Consider the following 13,519-nt stretch of genomic DNA (forward strand, 5'->3'; position numbering starts at 1 on the left):
GCCCAATATAAAATTTAAAACACCCCAACTAAAATCAATTAATAATTAAAAATATCTAAAGGGGGGGGGTCAAGCCAGCCCAGCTTGATGAAATAAAAAAGTTTTAAGGGCACGGCGAAAAGCACGGAGATCTGGGATCCTATGTATCTCCGGGGGCAGGTTGTTCCAAAGGACAGGTGCTGCCACAGAGAAGGCCCTCCCCCTGGGGCTCACCAGCTGACATTGCCTGGCCAACGGCACCCTGAGGAGTCCCTCTCTGTGGGAGCGTACTGGCCGGTAAGAGGCTATTGGTGGCAGAAGGCAGTCCCGTAAGTACCCAGGCCCTAAGCCATGGAGTGCTTTAAAGGTGGTAACCAACACCTTGAAGTGCACCCGGAAGACCACCGGGAGCCAATGCAGCTCACGCAGGAGAGGTGTCACATGGGAGCACCCCATCGCTCCCATAATCCCCCAAAAGTTATGTGGAACGGAAAAGTGTGGAAGAAAAAGGTGCACAAGCAGCAGGGATGACCGCAGCCTGGAGAGGATTGTCAGGAAAGGGCCATTCAAAAGTGTTGGGTGTCAGGGCATTGATTAATCCCATTTTTGGCTCTGGGACTGTTAGGATATGGTTTGAGCCTAACTATGTTGTACAGGCAATATAAGTGTACTGTTACTTTATCTGTATATGTTCTGGAAAAATATATGTATCTTCTTTCACTTGTAGTTTAGGCTGCCGCTATTTTCTCCAGTCACTGCACAGTCCCTTTGATCTTCAAATCCCTCTCCTTCTTCTCCTTTCTCTATTCTGTTCCGTCTTGTCTTGTCTCCCCGAGCTGGTCAAAACCGCAGCGTCATTGGCTTCGGGGCCGCTGTTTCGTGGCCTTCTTCCTGTCCTCTGGATCCTCGGAGCTCGCGCTTCATTGCAGCGAGGGGTCGCACTCCCCCTCCTCACCTCCGAAGAAAGCCCCTCTGCTCTCCCAACCTCTCCGGGGCTGAGAATGGCAAAAAAAACGCTGCGGAGGTCTGGAAAATCGCTCGGTTCTGCGGAGCTAACGCAGCGCTGATCCTTTTGCCCTGACTGCTGCACCGGAAGTTCTATAATATATATTTTTGTACATTCTATCATATTTATATTTAACTATATTTAACTATCTAATTATTTAATTATATTTATTCGCATTTGTAGTACCTATTTATATTAACTTACCCTATCTATAGTTATATAATATTTTGTATTTGAAATCAATTTTAAGAATCAAGTAAGACATAGGAAATTAAGGAATAGATTACAATTGTATTTTCTAGGAAGTAGAGTGATTTAAGATATTAGGGAACGCTAGATATTTTATGTGTTTAGAGGACTTGAACTAATCTTTTGTAAGTATAATTAATTCCTATTAACTAATTATCTACCAGCTGTTAAATTAATCAAGTATAAACCAATCAACCAACTATAACCAATTAATTGCTATTATCAATATTGTAATTTAAGTGCTATCTGTTTAAGATATTGATTGGAAGTGACATAGATTGTTAGATTGATATTGAGGGATCAGTAGACCCTTCCTATATCTGAAAACTAGGAAAGTTATTAGTACCTTAAAACAACAGATAATATCAGTCAAAAGAGGTGGCAACCAGTGAATGATAATCTGGAGAAACATTGAGAGAATAATTAGAGATCAAAAAATAATTCTGAAAGAAATGACAAGCATGTCATCAACGATTTTGAAAACTGGAAAAAAGACACCCTCTAATCCCACTATAACCATGACCTCCCCAGCTACGCAGAAATCAATGGAAGGACTACCCAAAATGGAAAAATCCACAACAACACCATCATTGCAAACCGTGCAATCATCATTGACGTTAATACAAGAAACCATGATGGCTATGCAGGAGAAAATGTTAAATAACCATACTGAACTAAAAACGGATATTCACGCACTGGACCAGAAGATGAATGAGATTCAAGTCTCAATATTTAATAATGAACAAAGGATCCAGAAGGCGGAACAAAGAATTGAACAAAATGAGAAGAAACTAGACATGGTGGATCAGACGTTGACGATGCAGAATAGGGAGTTAGAGGATTCGTTAATCCAATTAGAAATGGACAGGGCTTCGTTCTATCTACGATTCCAAAATTTTATAGAAGACAAAGAGGAAGACCTGGGAGAAAAGATGGCTGAACTGATTGCGGAAGTACTCCAACAGGACAAGCAAGAAATTATCAGAGAGTTGGACGATGTCTACAGGGTACAAACAAACTACGCAAGGAGAAACAGGCTTCCTAGGGAAGTCCACGTGAGGTTTGTGAGAAAGAAAATGAAAGATATCTTGTATAATATGGCGAGAGAGGAACAAATAACATATAGAGGAAAAGAGGTGATAATACTAAAACAGGTGCCAAGAAGAGTGAGGGAGGTGAGAAAGGACTACAGATTTTTAGCCATGCAACTGAATAAAAGGAATATACTATTCAGATGGCTCCTGCCAGAAGGGATGCTAATCACCTGGCAGGGGAGAAAAATAAAGATAGACAGTTTGAGTTCAGCACAAGATTTCCTCGACCAGCTAAGAGGTGAGGAAGAAGAACAAAGCAGTAAAGAGGAAATCGAGGCAACAAACCTAGAAGAAGAAACCTCACATAAACGAATTATCAAGGAAGGAACCGTGGAGGAGAAGAAGATCGAAGAAGAAGAAGCTAAAGGGAAAAAAACAAGACCAGTAAGAGCCGTAAGAACAAACAGGAACTAGGAACCGGACAAGGAAATCAGGAATGAATGATCTAAAACTAATATCAATAAATGTTAACAGATTAAATGATTATAAAAAGAGGAAGTTAATACTCACAAAGCTAGTAAAACAAAATGTAGATATAATTTGCCTACAGGAGGTTCACATAAAAAAGGACGAGAGTAAATGCCTAGAATACACAAAATATGGCAAAGTATTCACCTCACTAGCAGAAAAAAAAAAGAGGGGGGTAGTAATTTATGTAAAAAAGGGAATTGAAGCAGAATTAAAGTATAATGACACAAAGGGCAGAACTCTCATGATTGAGGTTACGAGAGGTAATTCCAAAATGTTATTAGTGGGCATCTATGCTCCAAATAAAAAACAGGGAGAATACTTCAAAAAACTCCACGAGCAATTAGGAAAAATGGCATCTAATGAAATTTGCATAATAGGCGATTTTAATGGCATTGTAGATTTGGATAAAGACCATAAAAGCAATAAAACTAACAAAAATAAAAGGGCAAATTTACCAAGAGCTTTTTTCGATCTAGCAGATGAACTAAATTTAATTGATATATGGTGAACCTTACATCCAAATGACAGACAGTATACATTCTATTCCAACCCGCAAAAGTCATGGTCAAGAATAGACATGGCATGGGTCACCAGGAAGTTGGGATTAGAAATAAGGACGGCAGATATTAGCCCAAACACTTGGGCAGACCACAACCCCCTCGAAATAAATTGGAAGAGCACAAAGAGAAAGAAACAACAGAGATGGAGGTTTAATGTGAAATTATTGAGTGATAAAGAATGTATAGAAAAACTGAAAGAAGAAGTAAAGTCCTTTTTCAAAGAAAACGAGAACCAAGGAACATCACGAGTAATAGTATGGGACGCAATGAAGGCCTATTTAAGAGGGGTTGTGATATCTTACAGTGCATTTAAAAACAAAGAAAAAAGGAAATCTCTGGAAGATCTTTTAAACCACTTAGGAGAAGCGGAAAGGAAGCTTCAAGAAAACCCTGGAGACGAAGTAGCAAAACAAAATTGGCTGATGTGGAGGCATAAATTGAATATCCTAGATCAAGAGGAGTTAGCACAAAAAATAAAAAGAACAAAACAATATTACTTTGAGAATGCCAACAAGTTGGGAAGGTGGTTGGCCTATAAATTAAAAAAGGAAAACGAAAAAGGGCAAATCCATGTATTAGAAGATGCCAAGGGTAACCCTTTAAATAAAGAAGAAGACAAATTAGAAAGAGCAAGGGAATATTACGAAGCCCTTTACAAAGAAGAGGAGGTCCCAGAAGAAAAAGTAGAGCAATATCTGGCAAATGCTGAGCTTCCACAAATAACGGAGGAAGAGAGGGAAATGCTTAATGGAAAAATAACAATGGAAGAACTTAAAACAGCCCTCTCCAAAATCAAAAACAATAAATCGACAGGCCTGGATGGATTCCCAGGGGAAATATATAAAAAATTGGAAGAAACATTACAACCAAAATTAGTGGAAATTTTCAATGAGGCCCTGATGGATGCAAAAATCCCAGACACGTGGAGGGAAGCACATGTCACACTTTTACCAAAAGAAGGTGCCGACCTAAAACAAATTCAAAATTACAGGCCAATTTCCCTTCTAAACACTGACTACAAATTATTCATGAGCATAATGGCGGAAAGAATTTAAAAAATACTAAATGCCTGGATACACAAAGCTCAAAACAGATTCCTCCCGGGGAGGCAAATTAGGGACAATTTGAGAATTGTGTTGAACACTCTAGAATATTATGAAGAGCACCCAGAAAAGCAGATGGCCCTAATTTTTTTGAATGCCCAAAAGGCGTTCGATAATTTGAACTGGAATTTTATGACCAAGCAAATTAAAATAATGGGATTTGGAACAAATTTTGAAAAAATGATAGAAACTATTTATGATAACCAAAGGGCGAGCATTCTAGTAAATGGTGACAGGACAAGAACATTTAAGATTAGGAAGGGGGTAAGGCAAGGATGCCCCCTATCACCGTTATTATTCATTTTGGCCTTAGAAGTTCTACTATGAAAAATTAGAAATAATGAAGAAATTAAAGGCCCAAAGATTAGGAAGGAAGTTTACAAAACGCAAGCATTTGCGGATGATGTGGCCCTAATATTAGAAGATCCATTAGAATCCGGACAAAAAATTTTAGAGGAACTGGGCAAATATGGAGAGGTGGCAGGTTTCAAATTGAATAAAACTAAAACCAAAATATTAACTAAGAATGTAACTGAGGAACAGAAGAAAGAGATAGAAGAAACGCTGGGATTACAGGTTGTCAAAAAAATAAAATACCTAGGAATTTGGATAACTATAAGGTGCTCATCCCTAAAGGAAGATAATTATACCCCTTTAATCAAAAAAGTGAAACAAGATTTGGACAGATGGAAGAAAATTAAATTGTCACTTATAGGCAAGATAGCCGCTATTAAGATGAATATCCTTCCCAAAATTCTATTCTTATATCAAAACATACCAGTGATTTTAGACAAAAAAACTTTTTCAGAATTAAACAAAAACATCAGGGAATTTTTATGGGATGGGAAAAAGCCGAGGATTTCACTTAAAATTTTACAGGGAAAAAGGAATATGGGAGGTTTTGGACTCCCCGATTGGGAAACATATTATAGGGCAGCCAAGCTAGTATGGATTAGGGAGTGGGCCATATTGGAAAATAAGAGAATCCTAACCTTAGAAGGCCACGATCTACAGAAAGGGTGGCACGCATACTTGTGGGACACAGAGAAGAAAAAGAAAACATATTTCCATAGACATAAAATTAGAGAGTCCTTAATACAAACATGGATTGGAATTAGGCAGCGATAATATACTAAAGTCCCCAAATGGCTCTCCACGATGGAGGCTTTGATCTATCCAAACAGGTGGGGAATGGAGAAACTTTAGGAGGGAACTGGCTCCGAGATTGGGAGGCAGCCTTTGGCAGAGCCAGCCCGATGGGAAACTGAAAAGAGAGGGGCTTTTCCCTTCTTCCGCCTCGCTCATGGGCTGTGGGGTTTGGGATGGCTCTAGAGCCGAAATTCTGATGAGCTTGGCTGATGATCAGGCAACACCAGAGCTTCCTGCTACACGTGTTCATTCTCTTGCCTGTCTTCCTTCCCTGTTTAAAAGAGCCGCACATGTAGGGGGGAGAGATCTGACTAAAGAGCTGCCTCCTGCCTTCCATGATCTCCAAAGTTCCTCCCCCATCGAATCCTGCTTTTCTCCTGCCTTCCACGATCTCCAAAGTTCCTCCCACATCAAATCCTACTTTTCTCCTGCCTTCCACGATCTCCAAAGTTCTTCCCCCATCGAATCCTACTTTTCTCCTGCCTTCCAGATCTCCAAAGTTCCTCCCCCATCGAATCCTACTTTTCTCCTGCTTTCCACGATCTCCAAAGTTCCTCCCCCATCGAATCCCACTTTTCTCCTGCCTTCCACGATCTCCAAAGTTCTTCCCCCATCGAATCCTACTTTTCTCCTGCCTTCCACGATCTCCAAAGTTCCTCCCCCATTGAGTGCCTCCTGCCTTCCAGTACTCCTCAGATCTTTGCAGTTTCTCCCCCCATCACGTGTTAGCTTTCTCCTGGTTTCCTGCAGAGGCATCTGCAGAGGGTAGAACCTGCAGAGATCGGGGAACGCTCTGCTTCCGTGCATGCGCGGCAGAGAACGGAAGACCAGCTGGCTGATGGGAGGTGCGCGCATGTGCGGTGGACCTGGGCTAGGGCGACGGCTGGCGTGCCGGCAGAAAGGGCTCTGCGTGCCACCTGTGGCACGTGTACCATAGGTTCGCCATCACGGGACTAGACAAAATCTTGATGGGAACGGAAAAAAAAGTTTTGGCAAAATTATACAACTACTTACTAGATGAGGACAGAGCTGAAGAGACAGCTAAAAACCAATTGAGAGCATGGGAAAAAAACATAGGACATAGTTTAAATTTTAATGAATGGGAAGAGGCTTGGAATAAAAACTACAAATTGACCAGAGCTGAGACGTATAAGGAGAATCAGTATAAAATGCTCCACAGGTGGTATTTAGCACCTGCCAGACTAGCCAAGATGTTCCCCAATATGCACCCGAATTGCTGGAAATGTGGCTATGGTCAGGGCACCTTCTATCACATGTGGTGGACATGTCCCAAAGCGAAAAGATTCTGAAACAGAATTCGGAGATGGCTACAAGAAATAATTGGAGAAGATATAGAATTGACACCGGAAATATTTCTCCTGGGAATAGTAAAGAAGGGGTATGGAAAGAAAAAGATTCACCTGATAAAACATATAACTACAGCTGCTAGACTGGCCTACGCACAATTCTGGAAAGAAAAAACCCTGCCACCAGAAGAACTTGTAATTAAGAAAATACTGGAGTGCTCAGAGATGAGTAAATTAACGTATGAAATAAACAATGATGAGAACTCAGAGTATTATACTGTGTGGGAAAGGTGGTATGAATGGATGAAGGATAGAGTTAAAGCAGGAGTATAAGGTGCATTAAATAAACAGCAACAAATAGCTTATGTGTGGGAATGCGGGTTCAGCTGGATACTATCTAAAGGGCCCTATTTTGTTCTCTCTTTGTTAAGAACATAGACTGTATTTGAAAAGATACGAGACATCTCTTGGCGGAACATTCCTGAAAAGTGAGGTAATCAGATAGCAGGAGATGGGCCTCTCGCCTGGTAGTAACTGGTACCATATAGTTAAAGTTAAGTTTTGTTTTTCACACCTCAAGTATCGCTTTCCTAGAAATCACGTGATTTTCAGTAATTGGTAAGAATGTGAAACTTATATTTGGAGAATTTATGGATGTTTTTCTATCTCTTGTATGTAATATGAGATGTGTAGCCATAATAACGCCTTCTGATGACGCTGTATTTTGATAACTAATAAAAGAGATGGCAGGCTTTTGTTCGCTGCGCCATCATCCCGAGAAGCACCTGCGTTTGTGTATTCTCTAATTCGGCCATTCATGATGAGCCCGCCAAGTTGATTCCAACATATGGTGACCCCGACGTGATTCGTGGATCGAGCACGTCTCTTGGCACCCTCATACTCATTCGGCTGGAAAAAAAAGCCTCTGCAAACCAGGGCCGGTCGTCTGTGAACGAAGCACCCTCCCATAAATCGTGAGTATGGGGGCAGAGTTCTCTAAGCCTCAGGTTACGCACCTTCACGAACTTAGGGAATTGGCCAAGTCCTCAATTATTGTTTTAAAAAATAATGGGAAGAATCCTCTACTTCCCTCAAAATCAGACCTAACTTCCCTTCTTAAATATATTTACAAAAATTGTCCCACTTATCCAGAGAAGGGATCCATCAAAACTTCCACATGGATAAAACTGGGGAAATATCTTCATGAGACGCCACGGGCTCCTGCGAAGATATTATCCTCCTGGCGGATAGTCATGGAATGTTTGCAAATTCATGAACAAGCCATGAAAGGAGGACCAGATCCTCCGCCGCCTTATGAATCTGGCGAAAAATTAACCCCACCAGCCAAAACGGCAAATCCAACAGAGGTTTATACGGCTGCTACAGCGCCTGAAAACCTCGTACAATCTGACCCTCCTATTCCAAATCAAACAAACATAGGCACAGTTGCCTCTGCATTACGAGAGGCACAATTGAGAGGCGAATTGGAAATAGAGGAAGCCGCTCATTGTTATCCCGTCGCTTTAGGTCCGGATCCAGCCAATCCCAACGGACCTCAGATTCTTGTTTACACCCCAATGCCTTATAAAATTGTAAAAGACCTGAAACAAGCGGCTAGTCTTTATGGTGTTACTTCACCTTACACCCAAGGACTGTTTGCAACCATGGCAAATACTTTCCAAATGGTCTTAGAAGACTGGAAATTGTTATTTGGCATGATTCTTACTCCTTCACAATACACAGTGTGGTATTCTGAATATGAAAAAGAAATTGAAAGATCAATCCGAAGGGGTTTACCACAAGGTGTCGCAAACGGGCATTTATTGGGGGGACCTGGCCAGGGACCTCAACAATACGCTCAAATACCCAGGGCAGCCAGTGAGATTATATCACAGGCTGCGATGATGGCCATAAAAAAGGTTGATGACACCATGGACGGTCCTAAAAAATCATTCTCCAAGGTGGTTCAAGGACCGAATCAGGCTTACAGTGACTTTATTGATGATTTGCAAAAGGCTATTAGCCGTCAGATTGACAACCCTGAGGCACAAGCTGAATTGTTAATTAAATTGGCTTTTGAAAATGCAAATTCCGACTGCCACCGTATTTTGCAACCTATAGCAAACCGACCAGGTGTTACTATTGCTGACTTCTTAAAGGCATGCAGGGTGGTAGGGACACAGACCTATCAAATGGATGCTTTAGCAGCAGCACTCCAACAAACCGGTAATTGTTTCAATTGTGGTAAACCTGGTCATGTTAAGATACAGTGCCGAGCCCCAGGGGGTGGGCAGAGTAAAATTAGCAATCAGAGTGCAAAACCAAAAACAGTATGCCCTCGTTGCAAAAAGGGATTTCATTGGGCAAATCAGTGCCGTTCAAATCCTCTCCGACAGGGAAACTAAAATCGGGGCATTCAGCCAGCCCCGCTCAAAAGGCTGAAAGTAACCCATTTCCTCCCCCTTTTCCTGCTTCAATGGATCTCGTGGCCAGCGAGTCCATCGACGCCCCATCCCCCACTACTGCTTATTTTCTGCCTTTACGCCCCATAGGGCGGATACACATCCCGCCCCAAACCCCTGTCATCATCTTTCCTCACAGGGATTTGATTTCTCAGGGCGTACTTGCTTCACCTTTTCTTCAGGATTCCACTGACTTTTCCTTTTTTGCTTTGGTTTTTTCTGTGAATGTTCCGTTGCACATTCCTGAGGGACAATTAGCAGCCACTATGATTCCCGTACCAGCAGTGTTAGAAGCACAATCCTCTATTTTGGCCATTGAAAAAGATTTACAACAAGCCCGCCCGTCCACTGCTTTTACGATCCGCCATAAATCCTTTTCTGGTATTTTAGATACCGGGGCCGACGTCACAGTCATTCGTGCCGAGGAATGGCCTTCAGACTGGCCCACTGAATCCTCACCTGCAGTTCGAGGAGTGGGTGGTGTCCAATCCGCATTGATTAGTAAGGAGTGGCTGCCGGTAAAGTCCCCCGATTCTTCTATCATTGCTTACATAAAACCTGTAATTCTTCCTTTGCATGTTAACCTTTGGGGCAGGGATCTTATGTCTCAGTTTCAAGCCAAACTTATCCTTCACTAATGTCTCAAGAACCTGCTCCCCTCCGCCTTGCTCTTACTTCTGCTACTCCCGTGTGGGTGGACCAATGGCCACTCACGCAGGAAAAGCTCGCTGCGCTGCACCTTTTGGTTCAAGAACAGCTGCAAAAAGACCATATTGAGCCCTCTTTTAGCCCGTATAATACACCGGTCTTTGTGATAAAAAAGAAATCGGGCAAATGGCGCTTTCTAAGTGATCTTAGAGCCGTAAATAAAATAATTCGACCTATGGGGGCGCTTCAATGCGGCCTCCCAAACCCAAATTTAATACCAAAAGATTGGGATTTAATGATCGTGGATTTAAAAGATTGCTTCTTTTCAATACCTTTACATCCCCAAGATAGGCAAATATTTGCTTTCACAGTCCCGGAATTCAACAACGCTCGGCCTACAGCCCGCTATCAATGGAAAGTACTTCCACAAGGCATGCTTAATAGCCCTACTATGTGCCAACATTATGTGGATGTTGTTTTGCAACCCTATCGCTCCTCTCTTCCTCATTTTTCCATCTATCACTATATGGATGATATCCTGGTGGCCGCACCGGGGCCTCCAGGTACCGTCCACACTACCTTGCCTCTGCTTGAATCCATATTAAAAAAGGGGGGGCTTCAGATAGCTCCCGACAAAGTTCAGACTGTTCCTCCTTTCCTTTACCTAGGTCATAAATTACTTTCTTCTTGCGCTGCTCCTGTGCTTCCGTTTCTTTCTTTACCCCTAACCCCAACCCTGGTACAGCTGCAGCAGTACCTGGGGACCATTAACTGGGCACGCCCGTTCTTGGCCCTCACTACTGCACAGCTGACTCCTCTGTTTAATGCACTAATGCAAGGAAAACACCCAGCTGATCTAATATCTCTCAATCAGGAACAACAATTGACGGTACAATTGGTTAATGATACATTGCGAGAACGCTGGGTGGATAGGGTGGTACCAAATGTTCCTCTGGCTCTTCTTCTTTTCAATACACCCCAGCTCCCTACGGCAGCAATCATTCAAAATACATCCAAATTGATCATTGCTGAATGGGTTCACCTCGCTCACACTCCGCGAGCGACCATTACAGCAAAACCAAATCAATATGCTATTTTAATTCAAAAATGCCGAGCTAGAACCAAGGCCCTAGCCGGAGTGGAGCCTTCAACACTTTATGTCCCTTGCTCACTTGCTACCTGGGAAGCCCTGCTCTCCACAAGTGATCAATTGCAATTTGCACTCGCTGATTGGCCAGGAGAAGTATCATGCCACCCGCCCCCAGATCCCAGATTGTCACTTTTAAAAACCATTCCTTTTGTTTGGAATTCCCCGTTGGCATCTGGCCCCATACTGAATGCTGCCACTGTGTTTGCGGATGGCAGTAAGACATATGGAGCTTGTGTATGGCAACATAATGGAAAATGGCAAAAAAAGATTACTCTCCCTCAAACATCAGCACAACGTGCTGAACTAGCTGCCTCTATTCTTGCTTTCCACACGTTTTCAAACTCTCCTTTCAACCTTATCCTAGACAGCCTCTATGTCACTCAAATTGTTAAAACTATCTATGCCTCCTATCTTTCCCCTTCTCTCGACCCGCCGTTGCTTTCATTGTTCCTCACTTTACAACAATTAATACATTCACGAACACACCCTTTCTATGTGGCTCACATAAGGAGCCATCAGCCTTTCCCTGGGCCCCTCCAGGAAGGGAATGATGCTGCTGACGCTGCGGCGTCCTCTGCCACCTCTGGCACACTTTTTCTCCACTCTTCTTTTACTATTTCTGCTCTCACACCATGGGACAGCCATGCTTATTTTCATCAAAATAAAAAAGCATTAATGAAGCAATTTGATCTCACGGCAGCCGAAGCGACTGCCATCATACAACAATGTCCTACCTGTAGTCAACAAGCTCATTCTATTCCTATGGGTGTCAACCCTAGAGGTCTTAAAGCTTGTGAAATCTGGCAAATGGATGTAACTCAGTATCCATCCTTTGCCCCATGGAAATATTTGCATGTTTCCGTGGACACTTATTCAGGATTTATCATGGCATCTCCACAAAGGGGAGAAGCAACCAAACATGTAATAAATCATTGTATTCGGACCTTTGCATCGATGGGACGCCCAATTGAACTAAAAACTGACAATGGATCTGCGTACACCAGTACTGCCTTTGCAGACTTTTGTAACAAATGGTCTATCAAACACAAATTTGGCTTGCCCTATAATTCTCAAGGTCAGGCAATTGCAGAACGATCTAATCAGACCCTCAAAAACGCCCTGGATAAATTGAAAGAGGAAAAATGCCTCGGCCTCCCGTCCATGCAAAACAAACTCAATCTTTGTTTATATACTTTGAACTTTCTTAACCTGACTGGACAGCCTCCCACGTCGGCTGCAACCCGTCATTTTTCTGCTTCTCCATCAGCTACTCCAAAACCGAAGGTTTACTTCCGCCAAATACCTGATCCTGCATGGAAAGGGCCCGCTGACCTTATTACCTGGGGTCGTGGATACGCTGCTGTCCAGCATAACGATCGCATCATTTGGATTCCCGGAAGACACGTAAGACCCTATCATTTACAACAAAAAGAAGGGGAAATCCCTGGTGCTGAGACGGCAACAGACTCTTAACGCACGGTGGTGATCATCAGCTTTGCAGGACTACACCGGAAGCTAGTCCCCTGCGCACAGCGGAAGATTCATCTGGAGGAAAATACCTTCGCATTGTACATATACATTTTGTTAGCTTTAATATAACACTTTCTTACACATACTAATGTTAGTAGAAGTTTGGGAATGGGTCTTGTGGACACTTGTTTTTCTAATTTTGCTAGTAATTCTGTATTACACATATAAGGAGCGTCTTTGTGGTAGACCTAGGCTTTTTCTTGATACTGCTATATCCCAACCCACACGCACCACTGACCCTCTCCCTGACGTTGTGAGCTTTACACCATAATTGATTATGATTTGTTTATGGCTTTGGATATTGTTAGCCTTAGGACTCTCAAGTGACCATGTAAGGAACATCAAATCCCCACATACATACACTTCAAGTCAAGTACGCTCCCGCCAGAAACGCATTGTCTATGCACGAGGTCCTTACTTTCTACCTAAGTCTACTCCACCACCTAAGGTTCCCATATTGACGTTTCCAGTAGAGGGGGGAATGAATAAGGACAATGGGCCTCTACAACAATTGCATAAAGGAGATTATATCTCACGGATTCTTGAATTAAGTCAAGATCTTGTTAATCAGTACAACCCTACCTTAGGTGAGAAATGCTGGTTATGCCTATCTGCTGACCCCGCATCTTATCATGCTATTCCTGTAAAATCACAACTCTGGGTAAAAACAAAGGCAACAATTCTCCTTGAAAGGGATAGTAGAGATAAAAAACCCGTCTCACCAATACAAGGAGATTTTTATGAAGCATTCAAACGATTGGGAAAAAGTCATCTTCCTATCACAGGCCCAATTGCTACAGGTGTAGACCTC

Source organism: Pituophis catenifer, unplaced genomic scaffold, assembly GCF_029215685.1.
Source record: "Pituophis catenifer annectens isolate HBS135680 unplaced genomic scaffold, rPitCat1.0.hap2 SCAF_5, whole genome shotgun sequence".
In the NCBI taxonomy this organism is placed as follows: Eukaryota; Metazoa; Chordata; class Lepidosauria; order Squamata; family Colubridae; genus Pituophis; species Pituophis catenifer.